The following is a 13,377-nucleotide window of genomic DNA, read 5'->3' as shown; positions in this document are numbered from 1 at the left end:
CACCTTGGTCATATACAAATGATTCAGCAAAAGAAATCACAGTTTTCACTAATAAGCAGTACAGGATGGCACTGTCCAGAGATGCTAGCAAAGGGACTAGGTTTCTTTTCTTTTTATTTTACCATTATTTTGTGGTCAGACTGCACAGAACGAACTTTCTTTTCGAAAACAAACTTTTTTTTCAAAAACTAACTTACAGCCAGTACATTTAGTGGGTCAAGGTTGTCTTTGTTTCCAAGGTTGGCTATTTACAGAATTGATATTTACAGAAGAACTCCTGGCAGATGGAAGTACCTGGGTAGAGGACCGTGCCTGGACCTTGGGGTAGAAGGTTTGCATTCTGAGTGGGCTCTGTTATGACATCATGGGAAAAGTCATCTGGGTCCCCCAGAAAAATGCAAATAGAAACCTAGTTAGAGAACCTTTAAGGTATTTTTCTGGCTGATATTTTAAAAACTCAAGTGATTATAATACAGCCTTTAGGTTTTCCCTTCTACAGCTGGAATAATTTTACTTAACCACTTGACACAGTTCTTACTTTCCAACAAACTTATCAAGTTACTGTACTGTTGAAAATAAAGTGATGATTTTTCCACAGCTTCCTCTTGCACAATTTAGAATGCTGCCAAGCAGCTAAACATTAAAATGAAATTATTAAAATTCTAAGTAAATGTATATAAACATAGTGTTCTATCACAGAATATTTTCACACAGAATTTAGTGGTTTATTCTGGTTTTATTTTTTAGTTATTTCTGGAGTCAAGCAATTAATACAGGAGTAAATATATGTATTATACATAAATTTGTTTAATTTAGGTACCATCATTTACAATAGGGCTAATATTCTGCAATATACCAAACCTATCTCTAGGGTGCAGGGAGAAAATAACTGCAAGAAAAACATTCACTCATGTATTTATAAAAATCTATTAAGGTACTATTATGGGAAGGATTATGGTACTATTATGGAAAAGTACTATGAGAAAGAATTAAAATTCTCAAGGAAACCGCAACTCAAATGAAGAGATAAAACATCTACAGGGACTGGAAAAATAGTACAGTGAGTAAGGTACGTATTTTGCAGATGGCCAAAGCAGGTTTACCCCCCAGCACCCAAAAGAGTTCCCCTGAGCACTACCAGGAGTGATGCCTGAGTTCAGAATCAGGAGTAAGTACTGAGTCAGCACTAAGGGCCCCCATTCCCAAATAAGACATGTATGAACAACTTAGGGCCATAAATGTGACTCACTGAAAAAACACATGGATACCATGTGGGAGACTATTTGAGCCTCAGCATCACACACACTGTATATATACTTCTATATACACAACAGCTGAGTAGAACATGGCAGTAGGTGAAACATTCCACATAAGCAGCATCACAGGTGTGTTGTGGGACATGTGGCTTGAACTTAAGAATTTCACATTTTACAAAGGAAATGGGACATAGGAATATTTATTTATACTTAATGTGATCCTGAGAACATATCCATTAAAAAGTAGCTCCTATTGCTTGTCCAAGGACTGTTACAGTTTAATGTTTCAACAAATATTAGCTGAAAAAATAAATGCCATAGAAATATGATTAATAATGCTCGTTATAATTTCCTCCCACAGAGTGTGAATTCTGTACCAGTCAGCCAGGCATTGGACTGTATACTTTCACTAGTCCTTGAAGCTAGAGTTGAGAGGCCCTTTGAGAAGGAAAGGAAAATGTGGTAGGAAAATGTACATTTTTATCAGCGCCCAGTTTGTCTTAGGTGGCTAGTACAAGTGAGCCTTCTAATAAGACTTATAATTTGGATGACAATTTATTATGACAACTATTACTGCTAGACAGGTAAATGATGAAAGCTTGAAAGTGTCTTCTCTTCTAAGGTCAGCTTCCAGGGAAGTCAGAAGACCAGCAGTGTCTTTGAGATCAGCCAAAGTGAAGCTGAATGTTTAACAGCTATGACTCCTTCTGGCTCTGTTCCCACCCATACCCTGTCAGTTTTTAATATGAGACAGACCCCCTGCCCTCCACAATGCTGCTAGAATCTCCATTTTCCCTAATTCCTTGGTAGATTGGTTTAGTCCTTTCTGACTGATAAAAATCTTTATTTAACAGTATCAGTTAATTTGATCAGTGTTTTTTTCTATGAAAACATCTTGTTTTATTTGACTTCTTACTGGGGGCTGGGTAAGGGTGGGTCCCTTGCTCAGGGGTTATTCTCTGTCCTCAAGAGAGATTCCTGGCAGTATTCAGGAGACCACATGTGGTGCCAGGGATTCAAATCAGGGTTGCAGTCACATGTAAGGCATATCCCTTACCTTCTGTATCATCTCTCTGCCCTTATTTATTTTTCACTGTCACTGTCCTCCCGTTGTTCATCGATTTGCTCAAGCGAGCCCAGTAACGTCTCCATTGGAGACTTTGTTGTTACTGTGTTTGGCATATCGAATACATCACGGGTAGCTTCCCAGGCTCTGCCATGAGGGCGAGATCCTCTCAGTAGCTTGCCGGGCTCTCTGAGAGGGGTGGAGGAATCGAACTCCGGTTAGCCATGTGGGCTGTATTTATTTTTAAGAATGAAAATTTGGTCAGTTTAGGTTGATTTATTTATCTTAAGTCTCTAAGGGAGGATCTCTGTCTTGTTTTGGTTTAGTTTGGTTTTGCTTCTGTTTGTAGAGATACTGAATAACCAAATCAGTAATTCTTTACCTACTTTGGACTACAAGGCATTTTCATGGTTCTATGATCCCACAGCTGGATTGTGAGTTCTGATTATGCCAATTATGGTCACATTTCCTAACTTTGTTCAAGAAAACATAGGTATAAATGTCTTCTAATCACTGAAAATTATCATTCATTTATTTGTCCCTAAACTGCCAGACAAGGGAGTTTCTGGAATCCAGTACCTCAGAAAAGATGACTCACAATTTAGGAACAGTTCGTATTTCCATCATTGTCACTATCACTGTCTTCGATTTGCTCAAGCAGGCACCAGTAACGTCTCCATTGTGAGACTTGTTGTTACTGTTTTTGGCATATCGAATACGTCACAAGTAGCTTGCCAGGCTTTTGCCATGCGGGCGGGATGCACTCGGTAACTTGCTGGGATCTCTGAGAGGGAATGAAGGAATCAAACCCGGGTTGGCCGCATGCAAGGCAAATGCCCTACCCACTGTGCTATTGCTACAGTATTTCCATATTTATTTAAAAAATTGAAAAAACATCAAAATTCTTCAAATTAGTAGTGACCTAGAGAGACTAACGAAATCTTATATTTTAAACTTTATATTGATTCAGCACTACCCAGATATTTTTTAAAAATCCACCTCCACCCCTGCCCCTGGCTAAATTTTATTTGCTTATTTTCAGCAAATTGGTCATGGAAAGACGTGATATCTTTACTTTTAATACCCTGCTATCTGAGTGAGTGGTTAGTTTCTTTCAATTTAGATTTTATAAATAGCAGATTGGTGATTTTCATTATTATTCCCATGATTCTTAGAGCACTAAATAGAAAACCTTAAAATTTTCCTCAACAGAAACTTTGTGGTAAGGATTTTGTGGTAAAGTGCATATTTTCATGTATAAAACCTTATGTTCGATACCAGGAAGGAAGGAAGGAAGGAAGGAAGGAAGGAAGGAAGGAAGGAAGGAGAAAAAGTATCTTTGTGTTAAAATTGTGGGAGGATAGTTTTAACAAAGAATTGTCTAGTAAGTATCTGGAAAGTAAAGTACTCTATCATTTGTAACTAACATTATATGTGCCTGAGCCACTCACATGGCTGATGACAATTTAACACATGACACTAGCATGCACTACTGGTAGCTCACACCATATGTGGTTTAATTAACATGAACTGCAGCACCAATGTCAAAGAGTTCAAGTAAAACTTCTTTTTTAAAGTACTTTGCCAGTTTATGGCAACATTCATAAACAGACTTATTCATAGACTGTTTTTACTCTTGGGAATTCAGTCTACGGAAATAAAACCTCACATAACAAAAACCTCACATTCAATAACAATGGCAATAAAAGTTATGAGGGTGATGATGGTTGGTACTGATAACAATAACAAGGGTGCAGTGTACAAACATGAAATCCATGGCTAATTTTGAAGGATTCTCATTCTTTTCATCCGTAAAGATGAAAATTTTTCATCATAGCTACTTTCCCCCTTTATCTCTGTACCCTGACACTAAGTGATCCTTTAAATGTCACCTATAAATCATGAGCCCAAAGTCTTATCACCATTGAGCTCCAAGTCCCACCCTTTTCACAGACCATTTGTACATTACCATATGCACAAGTCCTTTCACCATTTATTATCTCATCTATTCCCCACTTCCTCCTCTACTACTACAATCCTGGTTAAGAATTCAATTCTTTCCATCATACCAATGGTTCCCGAAACTAGTCCCTGGACCTTGAAAGCATTCTCAAAATGTAGGGGCGCAACCCAGACCTATAGCTTAGGTACGTGTTTTTAATAAGCTCCCGATAATTCAATAAGTAACCACAAGATATGGGAGCTTCATATCTCAATTACCTCAAAGGTCACATTTGTCTCCCAGAATCTGATCCTTTATATATTGACTCAAACACATTCTACATCTCATAGTCCTCCCACCCCACCCCAACACACTCCGGAAAAGTTTCTTTGTTTATGCTTTTCTTATAATTTTTTGGAATGCTCTTTTTCCTTTCTTACCTAAAAGAAGGCCCAGCTCAAATGCCTTGCTTTCTAACTAAATATATTTGTCCTCAATAACTTCATTCAGAACTACAAGAGTGAGTCTCTTATTTCACGGTTCTCTTTGCCAATTTACATGGCACTTGATCTCCGTTGTAATGCTACATCAGGCTTTAAGACAAATACTGAAGGTGGCCAGCTGAAGGCAATGAGCACTTTATAAAGCACAGTGTCTTAACACTGAGCCAGACATACTGCTTGCTAGTTTCACACTGACATTTTTACTCTGAGCCTAGTCACTAGACGTCTGTCTTATAAATGAGAGAAAAACCTTTGCTTTTTGCCTAAGTTCAAGTATTACCATCAGTAAATTTTTGAGCAAAGTCCACCTTTTGACAATTTGTCCAGCAATACTGATCTGCCTTGTTTTTAATCTGCATCCTCATGACTCACTCATCCTATTCTTATCCCACCCACACTTCTGCAAGTTGTGTGTGGCATGTGCACGCTCACACATGTACACGACACCTGCACGAGTATATATAGAGTAATTATACAGTATGTGGCAAGAGCCTATGTGGTATAGTAAGAAATCAAAATCAGTTCTGGTACTTGAATAAACTATAAATCAGTTACAGATTTGAGAATAATGGTTATTAACTTTATCTATCATCTCTATGAGTGCAACTATTTAAGAGCTGTAACTAGTAGCAATGTTTCCTTATACGGCTTCAAATTAAATCTGTCAAAACACCAGAAGCAGGTTCTTTATAAATAAAATATTTTTATGGTTATGTATTCTTCACAGATCTAGTACTTATTGTTAAATCTTACGCACAATACATTCTCAATTATCTGATCAAAAAATAGATGAATAAAGGAACAAACAAACAGTCTTTGCCTGTCGTTGTACAGTTGGGTCTGAAGAATGAGGACAAGTTGATTCACAGAAAAATTATTTTGAATTTATTAAAAGTAAAGACATCAAGCTGGGAGATATTACAGCAGTGAAGGTGCCAGACCTGGATTCAATTTCCAGCATCACATTGGTCCCCTGGATATTGCTGGGTTCCTTCTGCCCTGGGGGCCCCCAGTACCACTGTCGGGCAGGCCAGAGCAGCACAAGTACTGATGGATGCAAACAGCGATGAGTCCTCAGACCCGTGGACTGAATGACTGCCAGGGTGTCTGGAAATTGCCAGTGGAACCCATGCACCTCTTGAGCACCATTTGGGAGACCGAAAAGAAAAACAATTAAATCAAGTCTACCTGATTACATTCATCTTTACTAAGGAACTTCAAAGGAACTCATTGTATTTTATGGCATAATGGCATCACATCCCAAGGAGTTTTCAGATTCACTTGCACACTAAAGAGAGTCTACTTAAAAATGCTGATAATTAGACTGTTTTCTGCTAAGAATATAAGACAATCTGGCTCTTTTTTTCCCATCAAGGAACTAACTAATCAAGGGATATGTTCTTGGAGCAACAGCATTGGAACCCAACATTTCAAGTGCCTCCCTTTCTAAGATGACATAACAGCGTAAGTCCAGAAGTCCAAGTCCCCTGAGTGCTGCAATTTTTTCCAAACTCCATTCCACAGATACCTCAGTCAAATAAATCAGTAGTTACTTATCAAATAAAAAAGTTTGGGCAGATGTTAACATGCTACCAAACAGAAAATCGCTAGTCACTGTTATCCTTAAATATCTGTTTTTCCAAATGCTGTTTCCAAAAGTAATACACTGAATAATAAGGACATTTAAAAATCATCATATCACTCAATCTGTCACAGCCATTATCATGATGTCAATTAAGAATTAAGAGTGGCATTTAAATAATAATTGTAGTTTTACTTCCAAGTCAATTCTTTCCTTACGTCTGGCAGTGATGATAATAAAAAAATTTCTGACTTTGGGGCTAAAACTGAAGCAGTACAATATATAACTTATATCAGGCTTTTATTTTTAAAAAATAGACTTTCTTCATTAGCTGTGAGAGAACCTTCTTTCTCTTAGCTAACATGAGATTCCAATAGGGGCCACATTAGGTCTTAGCAGGAGGTCATCTTAACTGAGTTCAAAAAGAAATTACGACTTCCCTAACCAAAGCAAGGGCACGTTTTCTCTAAATTTTACACAGAGAATTTGCTGTTAAGGAAACAGATTCTCTAGAAGAAAGCTCAACAACTTTTTGCTAAAATAGATAATTACTGTGTTATAACCATATGGGCACATGCCTGAAGACAAAATGACAAGCTATCAAACATTTTAACCAATCAGTTAACATGCTTCACAATAGGAAACTCTGTAGTGCATGTTTACTTTAATTTCCATAGAGACTGACTCTTAACCAATATTTAATCAGTGGTTTTAGTTTTTCTGAAGTCCAATTAGCTAGTAGCTTCCTGTCAACTTCTCTTTAAATATATAAATTATTCTGTACCCAAAATGTTAAGCCTAGTAAATTTCCTCCAAGGTTTTGCACTATTTTGCTGCACTTTTTTTTTTACTTTACTAAGACATTCTTCATGTTTTCCCCTTAGCCCCTGATTTATCAGCCTTAAAAGATGATGATGTTTTCACTAAAAAAGATCCAAAAGTCTGCAGAGGTATATGTAGAGGCAGAGAACTCTACAGACTCCAGGTGTGGATAAAACTGAACATCCTGATATTCTTCTGTTAGACATTAAGATCAGGTGACCCCCTGAACACATTTCCCTCTCCTGAAATCATAGAGAAAAGAAAGGTGGTTACCGGGTAAAGCTGTACAAGCTGACTACAAGGAAATTATTCTAGTTTCCTTATTTGAAAGTGCATTAGATAGACGATCCAGAGAAGGCAAATAGTTTAAAAAATATCTGGATTTTGCTGCATATTCTGCCACTAAGAAACAACACTACACAGAGGCTTAATGTTCAAACTGAACAAAGAAGAGTCTGCAAAAGTCTCCGTATTTAAGCTAAATCTAACCAGAATATAACAGAAATCTGAAAATATGCATGAAATCTAATTCATTTCCTTTGGATCTTTGATTAGAAGAGCTTAAGAATTTCAGAAGAGTTTTCTCTTGCTTAAAATTTATCTTTTTAATTAAATCACCATGAGATACAGTTACAAAGTTGTTCATGATTGGGTTCACTCAGTCATACAATGTTCCAACACCCATCCCTTCAATAGTGTACATTTCCCACCACCAGTGCCCCCGGTTACCCTCCCACACACCCTCTCTCGCCCACCTCAATGGCGTGCACTTTTCTTTTCAGCCTCTTCCTCTCCGTGTTCCTGTAACTCTTTTCCCCTCCTGTCACTCTCCCTTTCTCTTTTTTCTTCTCCCTCTCCCTCTCCCTCCTCCTTTCTTTCTTCTCCCTCCCCCTTTCTCTTTCCTTTTGTGCATTATGACTTGCAATAAAGATACAGAGAGGTTATCATGCATATCCTTTTACCTACTTTCAGCACTCAGTTCTGGTCCAGAGTGATCATTTCCAAATATTATTGTCATAGTGGTCCCTCCTCTATGCTTACTGCCCTCTATTTTCCACATAGTTGTGGCAAAATTCCAACTATGGTCAGTGCTCCTGGATCATTTCTTTTCTGTTCTTGGATACTAGTCTCATACTATGTATTTTTATATCCCACAAATGCATTCTATGTCTGTCCCTCTTCTCCTGATTCATGTCACCCAGCATGAGATTCTATATCCATCCATTTATAAGCAAATTTCATGACTTCACTTTTCCTAGTATTGCACTGTGTAGATGTACCACAGTTTCTTTATCCAGTTGTCTGTTCTCGGGCACTCAGTTGTTTCTGGATTCTGGCTATTGTGAATAGTGCTCAATAGCAAAATGAACATAGAAGTGCAGGAGAGCGTTTCTGCTGTGTGTTTTTGGGCTGCCAGGGTATATTCCCAGAAGAGGTACTGTTGGATCAAATAGGAGCTCAATCCTAGTTTTTTAAGGAATGTTTATACTGTTTTCCAAAAAGGCTAGAGCAGTTGGCATTTCCACCAACAATGAATGAGAGTCCCTTTCTTCCCGCATCCAAGCCAGCACTGGTTGTTCTTGTTCTTTCGGATGCGTGCCAATCTTTGTGGTTTGAGAATATATGGCATTGCTGTTTTGATTTGTATCTCCCTGATGATTAGTGATGTAGAGCATTTTTTCATGCGCTTTTTGGCTATATAAATTTCTTCTTTGAGAACGTTTCTGTTCTATTCCTCTTCCCATTTTTGAAGGGGTTGGATGTCTTTTTCTTGTAGTTTTACCACTGCTTTATATATCTTTGATATTTACCCCTTATGCAGTGGGTACTGGATAAATAATCTCTCCCATTCTATGGGCTGTCTATGTATCTAAGTCACTGTTTATTTTGAGGTGCAGAAGCTTCTTGGTTTAGAGTAGTCCCATTTGTTTATCTTTGCTTCCACTTGGTCAGTGATGCTTCATCTTCAAAGATGCATTTAGCTTCAATGTCATGAAGGGTTCTACCTATGTTTTCCTCCATGTACCTTATGGTTTCAGGTTTTATATTGAAGTTTTTAATGCATTTTGATCTGACTTTTATGCCTGACATTAGAAAGAGGTCTAAGTTCTTTTCTTATTTTCTTTTAGCTGTCTTGTTTTCCTATCACCACTTGTTGATAAAGCTATTTTTGCTCCAATTCATATTTCTTGCTCCTGAGTGAGCATATATTTGAGGATATGTGTGTCAGGATATCCTATGGGTCTGCAGGTCTGTCTTGATTTAATGCCATGCTGTTTTAATTACTACCACTTTATATTACAGTTTCAAGTTGGGGAAGGTGATGCTTCCTGTCTTAGAAGAGTTGTCATCTGCTTCATTTAGGTTCCTTAAGGAGGGGATCATTTCCCTAGAGAAAATCTCTGTACACAAAGGTTGCTGTTTGATGGAGGCTGATAGCTGAAAGGATAGACACTGGTTTTAAATGTTGTGGCTAACTGCAAAAATATGAAGATAGCGCTGATATAATACAAGATTAAAATGTGTTGAAATGGAAAAATAGAGGTATTTGATTATAAAATCAATTTCATAAGTGTGTACAGTTTGATATCATTTTTACTGTGATGGCAAATATATTATATGAAAGACTTAGATGTGAAAATTACATATCTATGGCAGTAGAATATTTTTCTTTGTATTTTCTTATATAAAACCAACTGATATTGTTTCTGTAATAAGAGATTAATAAAAACAAAACACGAAGGAGTTGCTTGGATGCACCATATTGCTTAGAAAGTTAAACAATGATGATAGTAAGGCTAGAGATGATTAAAAAAAGAGTATAGAAATTGTTATTACAACCATCCCTATGCCACGTTTTACCAAATAATATTCAGAAATCTCCCTTCTGACTATTTTGTTAAAGATGTCAAGAAGTTATTACTTCTTGGTCTTTTGGCTAAGATCAAATATAAAGATGCAAGGAATTGTGTTGTAATAAAAGAGGTTGCACAAAATGTTATCACACTGATACATGCTTTGGTTCCAAAATCATTCTGAAAATTTACTTCTTCAAATCATGTTTCACAAAGAATGTATTCTATGCCCCCAATGTCCAGGTAACAGTTCTAGGGTCAATAATTTTGTTTCAATACATGCTCTGATACAATGTTGTCACTGAGAATCCTAAGGCATCACAACCAAACCAAGACATGTCCCAGTATAGAGTTTCATGAGAGCCATCCATGTTTAGAAGAAAACAACATGTAGGCCGAGTGAGCATCATTTAGATTCATTTCTGGTTGAATATGCAAAGGTTAGTGATAAAGGGTTTGACAACCCAGAAAGTGGTTTCCTGAGACATCTTGCTCTCGACTTTGTCATGTTCAATATTTTCATTTAATTAGTTGATTGAAGATGTATGCATGCTTATCACAATTAAAAATGAATCCACAGTGTTGGGAATGTAGTTCAGCTGTGGGCTACTTAGTGTGTGTGTGTGTGTGTGTGTGTGTGTGTGTGTGTGTGTGTGTGTGACCTTGGGTTCAAAATTTACACTCAAGGAAAAATTGGGCATGGAGAGAGAGTACAGTGAGTACTGTACTTAATGTGAAAGTAGGGCCTCAGTTCTGCTTCCTGCTTGCAGGACAGCGTCCAGAGGCTCATCCTAATGTCCTGGCCTAGCACCAACAGTTCTTGTCTTGTATGTCGCCAACATGGACGCAATCCCTGGCATCACATACAGTCCTCCAACTTCTAACGTAATGATCCCTGAGCCAAGACCCAGGAATAAGCCCTGAGCACAGGCAGGTGTGATCTTCTTTTGCCCCCATAATTGAAAAATAAAATGATTACAACATATTTTATGAAAATCTAAAATGAGATCTTCCTACTGGAAGGAATTATTTAAAGCATGAAAATGCAACAATAGCCAAAGGTCACAATATATTTCATGCATGCATATTTCCTTCAAAATGTTTTTCGGCTATAACTTGTTTTATAACTGTATGGAATTAAGCTATATTTAACTTAGGTCAACTACATTAGAAATAATGTTTGGTAGAGATATGGACTTTGGAAACTTAAATTTACCTTCCTAGGTTATATTACTGATTATAGCTATTTTTCTACAAGTGTTTTTTAAAAATGACTTAGTCTTTCTGTGGTAGTAAAAAGAAGGATTTTTTAATCGTTAAAAAATATCTAATACGTACTAAACAGACATATCATCAAATGACATGTCATTCCCTGAGGAATAGATCCATCCATTCATTTAACTAAACATAAGTCTTCTTTCAAGGCTGCATTGTGCTAAATTCTTCATTCACGTACAAAAATGTAGACTATTGATTTCAGATTAATATTCTTTCTTATACTGAGAAAAGTACTTTTATTCCTAGTTTACTAAGTTTTAAAGTATAGACGTAGATTTTTAAAATTTCTTATGCATACCACGATATTGAATTTAATATGTACTACAAAGTTCGCTTTCCCTCTTTGGACTTTTCAATGCACTGAATTTTGGTAACAGATATTCCTATACTAAATATCCTTAAACTTTCAAAACAATCCCAAATAGTCACTCTATAGATGCTCATAACTTTGTGTTGGAGTCCAGCTGCAGACAGATATTAAAGGATTTTTCATCTCTGTAAATAAGTAAAACAATTTTAAGATATTTTATTAATCAAATTTTTATTTTTTAGCTTAGGAAATTGTTCTTAGTTCATAATGATTAACCGAAAAATGTTTAACTGGTTTTATTAGAACTAATCAAAAGAAAGATTAAAATTCTATAAATATTAATCATAAGTAGAATCATTACAGAAGCAAAGGTTGCAAAATACTTTGCATTGCTTTAAGCTTAAATAAAGATGTTTAAGTAATAATAATAGTCATAAGTTAAAGTTTTATTCCTCTATTACTTCTTTGAAATTTTACTGTTTCTCTTAAAACCAATATAGAAAATTTTATTATACTTGAGTTAAAAAATCTTTGTTGAAGCCTATTCTCAATAATAGGATCTATTAAGTATGACATTTTGAAAATTAGGCACTCACAGGGATGTGTAAGAAATGATTGCCTATTTAGCTCTCTAAAGAAACTTTTGGGCTTATATTTTGGCAGATCAATGACAGAATTTACACCTTAAGTAGGATGAGTCCAAATTTTCTACACAAATAGTCAAATTTATGACTATAATTATATTTTTAGGAATTGCCAAATTCTTTTCCCCATCTCATGTTTTATAAAGTGTTACATTTAAAAGTAATTGTTCTCAAGGACTTTTCTTGTACAGAAAAATATATCCTAAATAGAATTTTGAAAACTAAAATAAGGGGCCAGAGAGATTGTACAGGGTGTGAAAAACATGCCTTGCACACTGCAGACCCAGGTTTGGTCTCTAATACCCCTTTAATTTCAAATAAGGACAAAATTTACTAGTATAACCCTGATGTATTTTCAGCCTATTTGTCTCAGTTTTATTGAAAATAAGAATTTTCTCAATGACAATCTTCTATAATTTCTATAAACCTATATTTAGCAAGAGATTTACTCATTAACTTCTAGCAGTTTTTTCTTCAAGAACATAACTATAAAGAATCAAAGTTAAGACGGAGTTTGTGGAGGGTGGGAATGGACAGCCCCTCTTCCAGAGAGATTTGTTAAATTAAAAAACAAAACCACCACGTATATGAAAATGAGGGAAATGAAGAGTAGTGTTCTCTGAGAAAGAAATAAAAGGTGGTGTTCTCAGAAAAGGAATAATGTCACTTTGCCTTAAGTTTTCAGCTTTCTCTAGAAAGTTTTCCAAAGAGCTCAACTGTACAGTCAATCAGTAACAGAATTTAATGCTGCCTATGTCTGCTCCTTGAAGCTAAGCATCAGTCATATAGCAACATCACTAGAAACACGTGGCTAAATTTACTGACTCACTTTACTGATTGGTCCGTGGATCACCTAAGGAGTGTAATCACATTCTTTACACTTTTTTGTACAGCTTTTGTGCAAATGTTAAATTTTACAAAATTCTGTTATTATTACCTTTCTCCCCCTCAAAGACCTTGGGAAGTGTTCATAGTAAAGAGTGTGAAGATGTGTCCTGCCCCAAATCACAGAGGCAATTGGCTAAAATAAACCACTCTGGTGCACACAGAGAAACCTCTACTTCCATTTTATTAAATTGAAAGCACTGTGTTTCAATTTGTAAAACATTCGTTTTAAGA

The 13,377-nt window shown here is 36.3% G+C and overlaps 1 protein-coding gene across 2 annotated transcripts in view; it reads right to left on the bottom strand.

The window, feature by feature from the left end:
• DYNC1I1 (dynein cytoplasmic 1 intermediate chain 1) overlaps positions 1 to 13,377 on the bottom strand; it is a 378,224-nt gene that overhangs the window by 302,446 nt on the left and 62,401 nt on the right. The gene's annotated exons all lie outside the window — the stretch shown is intronic.

The sequence above is a fragment of the Sorex fumeus genome, unplaced genomic scaffold (genome assembly GCF_029834395.1).
Source record: "Sorex fumeus unplaced genomic scaffold, SorFum_2.1 ptg000037l, whole genome shotgun sequence".
NCBI classification, from domain to species: Eukaryota; Metazoa; Chordata; class Mammalia; order Eulipotyphla; family Soricidae; genus Sorex; species Sorex fumeus.
Note: the sequence above shows the minus strand (reverse complement) of the source record. Positions and strands in the feature narration are given on the sequence as shown.